Below are 8,825 nucleotides of genomic sequence, written 5' to 3'. Positions count from 1 at the left end.
AAAAAATCCTTTTCTTAACATGGACAGAAAGTCTGCGAATATGAACATTCAACCAAACAATTACCAGATTTTTTCCTTTTAAAAGTGCCATTTGTATCTGTACCCAGCTCGGAAAAGTCACAGAGCTTTTTGGGCTGGATCTTTAGATGAGTAGGGCCTTTCCAGCATATTATTGTCTGTCCTCTTAGACCCAGGGAAGATTAAAAAATTTTAAAATACACACACACAAAACAACTCCAAGTGAAAGATATTGCTCTCATTTTTCCACTGTGTCTCTTGGCTAGAATTCCTTAGCAAAGAAATGGTCTTCCGGTGTTTTGGTTACATATCATTATATTCCATTTAGTAAACTGAACTTACAAAAAGAAGGCTACGCTGCCAGTTTCCGATGCCCCAGTGCCTCTGACTCGTTCCTATTTAATACTAATTGCTCCCTGTAAATTTGGCCTTTTGAATTTTGTTTTTCCCTGATCAGCATTCTTCACTTCTTCTACCAAAAGGCGCCATCACTCATGCAAATCTCAGATATTTTATTACATTGCCTCTGGGGAATTTATTTCTATGGTGTATTTCTAGACAATTCATTCAACTCCTTCAAAAGATAGCAATGGAGGGATGGGAAGGATGAGAGATGGGGAGAAGGATCTGGAGAGGAGATCTGGGTGGGGTGAGAGGAGAGAATCCCTGAGGGTATTGTTCAACCAGCAAACAAGATGTCCTGCATGCAACATTTCTCAACTGCCGAGAAATGCACTGATAGTTGGTACAGGAGCGAGTGTTTGGCTAGAGATGGCCCATGAGTAAGGAGGTGCTAGAAAGCTTATACTTAGAGGCGTGGCCAGCTAGGTGGTGGGGAAAGAGGGTGGCTGGGAGGAAGACTAGCTAGGGAGCTGGCTGACTTCTGAAGAAGGGCAAGATGGGTGCTGGGAAGCTCGTGTGTGCAAAGCTTGGGTCCTACCACGTTTCCCGTAATGATTCCGGCTAGGACCGGCTGCTCCTGCTCAACTCCCCTTGTACAGCGTGTTTGTGAAATCCTTCAGGTTGGCAATCCATAGCAATTCGAGGCATGCAATGTCATTTTGCCCTAGAGAGCCGAAACCTGCTATTTTGGGTTTGAGTCAGTTACTTGTTCCCAGCAGCAAACGACTTTTCACCTCTGGATCTTCAGCCAAAAGCATGTTTTGACCATGGAAGCAGGCAGGCTTTAGGGAGCCAGGTTTTCCTGTCTGCCAACTGGGATTTGCCAGTGCTGATTTTACACATTCCTATTATTTTTTAACGATTATTTTGTTTTAGTTATAAAATAGCAACTGCAGGGTCCTAAATTTACAGTGCATATGATTGGGAGCGCATGCTTTAATTTTCTTAGGGTCTTGATGTAAAAGCACTACTCCACAAATATTAACTGAGCACTTACTGTATGCAAAGCACCTTGCTGGGTACTATAAAGGGTATGAACAAAGTGCCCGACCCTTTCCTTAGGGCTTGAGACCAAAAAGGAGTGAGAAAGAGAGCACTAAGAAGTTCTGGACTCCACGGAACTAGATGCCCTCACCTACCTGCACCTGGTGCTACTTGCCCATAGTGAAGTCGGTCCCACCCAGCTCTCAAGCCCACCTTCCCCACTGCATTGCCCTCTGTGCTCCAACTCTCAGGTGCCTCTCTCTGTTCCCAGCAGATGATGTCCTCTCTCTGGCTACTGGTCATTCACACCTTTTGCTTCCTCTGCTGAAAATGCCGGCTCTCCTCTGATGTGTCACCTTACCCAGGAAGTCTTCCACAAAATCCCCTTGCAGTGCTCCTAGAATCCCCTGGGATTTCTGGTCACAACATACATCACTGCCCCGTTGCTCCTTTTGAATTGTTTAATGGTCTGCAGCTCCTGCAGGCTCCCTGAGGGCTGGGACCGTGCCTGCCTGGCATGTCCTGTATCACCAGTGCTGACCACCGCACCTGGCTCTCGTAGAAGAGGCCCTGTCAGAACATATAAGAGGAAGGAAGACTTGCCTTCTCCCCCCAAGGCAGATGGAAGGAGGCTCTGCAGCCCTGTAGCTCAGCTTCACTGCCTGTCCTGACTCTGGAGAAGCCTTGGCTTTTATGGACTACCAAGTCGTATTTCACATTTCATTCCTCCCTTCACACCCCGTGGCTTCAGGAGTCCCAGACACACCTTCCCAAAGTCTGGACAGGCCAGGGCTGGGGGATTCCACACGCCCCAGCCAGCCCTTGGCTCAAATGCCTAGTGACCGGCCCTCCACGAGATGTTCCATGACCCTTTAGACTTGTGGACTGGTCAAGGCCTGGCGAGGAAAAGCCTCTACCTGGGCCCCTGCTCTCCCAAAAGACAGGCAGGCCCCTCGCTACTGCTCAGCCAGCATCTCATTTGGGGCCTGCTGTCTTGGTTTTTTTTTCCCCCAACAAGTTGGCAATCACGATTTGGCTGGTAGGAAAGGGTGACCACAAGCCAGGAGATGCTGGCTCTGCTTGGTCCTCATTTCTCTGCCATAGTTTCCTGGAGACATCTCAGAATTAATATTCACACACACAGACTTACCAGTGCTTGTTATGATGCTGGTGATGAGGGCCTGGACAGCAGGGCTGGGTGACACCGGGGCAGGGGCTAAGAAGAGGGACATTTAGGAGCCAGTGTGTAGAGCCAAGCTGGAGAGCACCAAACACTCCCAGCTCAGAGGGGCCTGGAGGAGGGCCTGAGGGCAGAGTCACAGGTCCAGGCCTGGGAGTCAGGTGGGAAGGAGATCGGGGCAAAAGCAGGCTGGGAAGTGGTGAGCGGGGGCCTGGGCAGCTGCTGGAACTCTGAATGCGTGGTGAGCTGGCAGGGGTGTGGCCGCGGGTGGCTCCACGGGCTTCAGCCGCTCCGGGCAAGATGTGCCCCAGGAAGCTTAAAGCCTATTGAGTGGAACAGGGGCCAGAGCATAACTAGGTGCCAAGGCTGGAGAGGGTACAAGGGCATGCCATCTGGGTCCAGAGGAGCCTCAGTGGTGGAGTTCGATGACATTGAGCTGGGTGGGGGCAGCGGGGGGCATCTCAGTAGAGCTCAGTCTTGAGGTAAGGCTGCATTGCAGGGGCTAGGGAGGAGCAGGCAGGAACCAAGGCCTCTTAGCACCACTGTGTGCCAGATCCTGTGCTAAAATTGACCTCGACTTCAGCTGACACTAAAATAGATTTGCTTCTAGCACCTTCGAGTTCTCACCCTAACAGCAAAGAAGAAATGCACACTGTTATAGAGCTGAAGACACTGAGACTCAGAGAGATGGAGTCATTTGCCCAGAGGCGTGTGAGTTACAATTAGGAGAGTGCGGAGGGTGGGGAAGGCTGGGTGGGGCCACGGGGAGGAAGACCTTGAACGCCAAGGAAGGGTCTGCTCTTTGTCCTGCTTGGTACTTATTTTAGAGGCTTTGAGTTTTTATTTTTGGACACCCGATTCCACAGTCGGTCAAAAATGTTTCAGAGCCTGGGACCCCCTGGCCTGTGCTCAGGCTTGTCCAGGGCCTCTGCTCTGTGAAGGACTTTTCTTGCCCACTCAGCCAGTACAGGGTCATCTTAAGGAACTAGAGAACTAGGCCCACCAAGGCTTGGCCTTTGAGGCCCATTCCAGGCCTGGTGGGAGACAGAAAGATTCAGAGAAGATGGGACATGTGGCAGGTCAAATCCGGCTTATGCATGCTGCCCTGGGGCCCAGCCCCTCTATGCGGAGGAGGAGGAGGAGAGTTCGGGGAGTTAGGTGCTCGGAGGGAGCCCCTGCTTAACCCTGGGCTGGAGGAAGGGCAGAGCCACTCCTGTAAGGCCGGGGCTTGGGCATGGCAGGGACCTGCACCTCCTCTCCGAAGCCCAGGGGCTGGCGAGCCTGGGGACGTCCTCTTGGCCACCATGGTGTGGCATGTTCAGAGAGACCACTCTCTGCACCCCCCGACCCCCAAAGGTTTCCCGTGGCTTTCCCAGGGGGAGAGGGAGTGGGTCAAAAGACCCAGGCCTGCCAGGGGGCTTCAGCAGAAACCAGGGCACAGAACCGGGAGGGCGTGGCCGCGTGGAGCAGCCAGCGCCCCGGGCAAGAGGGTGGTTCCAGCTTGGAGGGGAGCCTGTCTGTGGCCCCAGGGGACGCACGCCTCTCAAAGGCAGATCATCCCTCTCCCTCGAATGCTGCAGATCCTGCATTAGCATCAACTCCAGGGAAGGAGGAAGAATGAACAGCCTGAATTTAATTGTGTTCAATACTGAAATGATTGAAAAAATACCTGGAATAATTGATTTTACCTGAAAGTAACTGGACTCATTTTTTTTTTCTGCACCGGCCAGAATGGGCACTTGAGATAGAAAAACAAAGAAAATTATATTTTTGCATCCCAGTGGTCTCTGACTGGGAAAATCCTACCCTTCGCATTTGCTTCTTGCTGACGTACCCCTCTCCCCCACTCCCGCATGCCATCCCATCCGCTTCAGCAAGCTGAACTGTTGCTCCTGTTTACGGAACTGCGAGCCTTGTAAGAAAATCAGGAATTTATAGCCTCAAAATAGTCGAGCTAAAAGGGGCCTTAGAGATCATTTTATCCAACCCCTTCCTTTTGCCAAGGAGGAAACTGGGGCTCAGGGAGGGACGTGGCTTGCCCTGAGTTCAAAGGCAACTGAGTAATCCATCTGCAAAAACATGGTTTGTGCGCTTTCCCGCCACCTGCCCCAGACCAGCTCCCCTCCCTCCTGGTCTCCCAGGTGTACAGAAGACTGCAGGTCCCTCCACAGCTGGCTGGACCCTTGTCCCTGAGCCATCTCTCATGAAGGCACGAGCCCGGGGCTCCAGCAGGAAGGCGGCTGCCCCGTCTCCCCGCCGCAATTTGTGATCCAGAGCAGATGGCCCCGAGGACAGGGAGACGGGAGCTGCCCACCATGTGGACTTACGGGTGACCCTCCTGCAAAGTGACCTCATGGCCTCGGAACAAAGCACTTCTCCAGCACACCATGGATCATGGCTTGTGGGGGATGACATGACACATGCCGGAGATTCTTTCCAAGCCACAATTGCTCCGGAGCCTGCAGCACGTCTCTGTCTGCGGGGGCCTGTGAGCTCCCACCAGGCTGGGCCGGTAGGCAGGCAAGCCTGAGACCTCACTGGGTCAGCAGCACTGGCTGCCAGGAGACCACCCCAAAAGTTGGGTACTCAGGGGGGCCAGCCGTGGGGCCTCCCTGCCCTAAATGTCAGTTCTAAATCAATGGACACTCTTAGAAGGATGGAGGCAGGGGTCCAGAGTGCTGACCACTGCCAGCCCTGGGCTACGAGCTTTGGCTCACCAGTTCATTCAACCCTCACGGCCAGTAGACAGGAATGATCTCCTTTTCACAGGTGAAAAAAAAGAAATTTAGGAAGGTTAAGCGACTCAGCCAAGGTCACACAGGTTTTGAGATAAGCATCGGGGATGAGAACCCAGATGTGCCTCACTCCTGAGGCACTGTGGCCCCTGCATGCTTTCAGCTTGGAGACATCCCTGAGCCGTACTTCAGGGCTGAAGACACAGGGGCCTCTCTGGGCCTCTCTCCTGGGGTCCTTTCCACAGAATCGGGGTGTGAAGGAGGAATTATGGATGGCCCGACTTCGCCCTTGCAGATCACAAACTAGGGGCCCCCTGCTTCACCTCCTGCTGGCCATAACCCCCAACCAGCCACTTCTCTCCCAAGGAGGCTGTTCTCAGGTGGAAATTGAAACTGGTTTTCCCCGTCACCCCCATTCCCTTAAAGATGTTTCCGGAGTAGCCCCGATGAAGCCTGGTCATCAGGAGCTGTACTCCATGTCATCAAATAAAACTGACAACACAGGTCATCTTACATAGGATTTAATGAAAAGCATGGTCATTATTGAGCCATATGGAAATGAGGCTTAAATGGAGGGACATTTCCCGAAAGGGACTGGAATTAGTATGACTTAAACAGCCAAAGCCAAAGATTTAGCTTCGCCCTCTCATTTGGTTGGTCTCTCATTCCCATAATCTGTGCCAGAGCTGAAAGTTCCTTGTCATGAATAGTTTTAGGCTCACTCACCCCTCTCCCTGCCCCCTACCCTCACACCTGCTGACGCCCATTCGTGCAAAGTGAGGGAGGTGAAGAAGGTCAACCACCACACCAGGGAGCCAAGAGTGCCTACAACTGCAAGCAGGAGAACTGCATCCATCATCCATGTGGGATCTAAGCCCCCTCTTGATGTAGAGGTGGAGTGGACATAACCATCCCAGGGTCCACAGGATAGAGGAATAGAGTACAGATTAGAGTGGACTTACTGGTATTCTACTATGGAACTATTGTGATTAGTAATGGAAGAAATTGTAGCATTGATGTGGAGAAAGTGGCCACGGTAGCTGCTGAGGGTAGGGTGAGGGAAGAAGAGATGTGATGTGGGGGCATTTTCAGGACTTGGAGTTGTCCTGGGTGGTACTGCAGGGACAGATGTTGGACACTTTATGTCCTGCCATGGCTCACTGGGTGGACTGGGGGAGAGTGTAAACTACAATGTAAACCACTTTCCATGTGGTGCAGCAGTGCTCCAAAAAGTATTCACCAAATGCAATGACTGTGCCATGATGATGAAAGAGGTTGTTGATGTGGGAGGAGTGGGGTGAGGGGAGTGGGGGATATGGAGACCTCATATTTTTTAATGTAACATTAAAAAAAATAATAATAAAGAAGGGAAGGAAAAAAAAGTCAGGTCGGTGCCTCTGCTGACCAAGAGCTGGGCCCTGACCACCCCCACCATGGCCCAGGGTCGAGGTTCCTGGTGCTTCCCCCTAAGTTTACCGAGGCTTCCAGTTTCTTCTCACCTCCCACCTGCTCCACTACACGCGCACACACACGTGTTCCTGAGCGGGCCCTCTGCCCCCAGGACCGCGGGGTGGCAAGCTCCCCTCCGCCCTCACCCCAGGTGCTCTGCTGCATCTTCTCGTGTTCCCACTGGGACCAGTGGGGCCCAGGAGCACCCAGAGCCTGGCTGGCTGCTCATGCCTGGCGGCCTGACTCAGAGCAGTGCGTGGCGCCCCCGCTACATCCTGTTGTGAAGGCTGCCGGGTCCCCTGTGTCAGAGGCTCCTGCTCTAATTCCCAGGCAGGCAGAGGAAGTCAGGCGAGGGAAACAGCCGCGGGGTTTAGGAAAGCTGGGCCTGGCCTTCTTCCTGCGTGACGGCGTTCCCCGGCCTCGGTCCGATCCTGGGGCCCGTGCGTGTGCCGGGGAGCCATTCTGGGCACTGCCGGAGATCAAAGGAAAGGTAATTCTGGCACCTGCTAATAATAGACCCTGCGCTTATTTTAATGCTGTTTTGCTCCAAGAGCAGATCTTGGAGTTTGCTCAAACTTCCTGTCAATCTCTCCACCCCCGCCTTCCTCTACCCCCATTCCCCAGTTTAGAGGCTTCAAAGGTGTTTTTTTTAACCTTTGAAAAAATCAGTTTTACTGATACATATTAATAAGGCATAAATCCATCTAAAGTGTACAATCAATTGTATTCAGTATTTTCAAAGGTTTTTGACTGTGGCCCATGCTCAGTTCACATTTGGACTCCAAACATACCCATAAGGGCACACACGAAAGCGAAAAGTACCAGGAAAACTTGCTTACCTTTACTACCCGCAGTGCACTTTATATTCTATTCTATTTTATATTTTCAGCTTCTGGTTATGACCCACCAAATGAATTTGCTGAGTAGTGCCCACAGATTGAAAACTATTCATCAATCTTCCCTTTTTCTTTTTCCTTCTTTTTAAGTGCTGTCACTAACCACGTAGTGTGATCTTGGGCAATTCATCTAAACTTCATAGAGGCATTGCTTTTATCATCTAGAAAAAGAGGGCTGGTCAATAATCACCTTGAACTTACATGGTTTTGTCTTTTTCTTCCTTTAAAAAGAATCACTGTTGGCTTTTCCTGGGACGGCCCAATTTGGGACTCCAAGTGTCAAATTCAAAGCAGAGCGGAGGCTCAGACCTTTGTTCTACTGACGTTTGACACTGTGGGAAAGAGAGGGCCTTTGGAGGAGGACAGATCAAACCCCAGCTCTGCCATGGGGTAGCTGGAGGACTTTAACCTCTTTGTGACTCAGTTTCCTCCTCTGTACAGGATGTAGGTACTATCTCACAGGGCTGTCATGGGGGTTAATTATGACAAGGTCAGTAAAAGCCTGGAAAGAATGTTCTGCATTGACTTAGTGCTCAAATATTTTTTCAACCTGTTGATATTTCTCACTTGTATAACTTCTTTGGTACAATAAGCTCTATATGTTTACAGAACACTATACACATTATTTCATTTGTATCTTCTTCAACTATATAACTTCTTCAAAACTATAACTTTTCACTCTTCCATTGTGTCATCCTAGCTGCTCAGATATCAAAGTTTTATAGTCCTTCCTTCCTCTTCCCTCCCTCCCCTCCCCTCCCCTCTGTTTCATTTCCTTCCCCCTTCTTCTTCCTCCTTTCCCCTCCTTCTCAGGTTTATGTAACTTATTTATGGAAAAATTGATCAACAGCATGTCATTTATCTAGAGTTTTACAGTTTGCATTCCCCTCACCACCCCATCCCCCGCCCCATCTCCTTGGTCCTCACAAGAACCCTGTGTTTTGGTAGAACAGGTATGGTACCCATTTTATAGATTAGAAAAATGAGGATAAAATGACTTGGTCAAGGTCATTTGACTACTAGAGCCCACAGGTTCACAATTTCCCATTCTAGAGCCAATGGTTTTCCCTTCAAATCTGTTTCTATAACTTGGTCTCGAGGAGAGCTCTTAACTTGGACAGAGGTGAGTGATGATGTTTAGAAAAGTAACCAAGTTTGCTG

Source organism: Dasypus novemcinctus, chromosome 17 (assembly GCF_030445035.2).
Source record: "Dasypus novemcinctus isolate mDasNov1 chromosome 17, mDasNov1.1.hap2, whole genome shotgun sequence".
NCBI lineage: Eukaryota > Metazoa > Chordata > Mammalia > Cingulata > Dasypodidae > Dasypus > Dasypus novemcinctus.
This window is presented reverse-complemented; position numbering follows the sequence as displayed.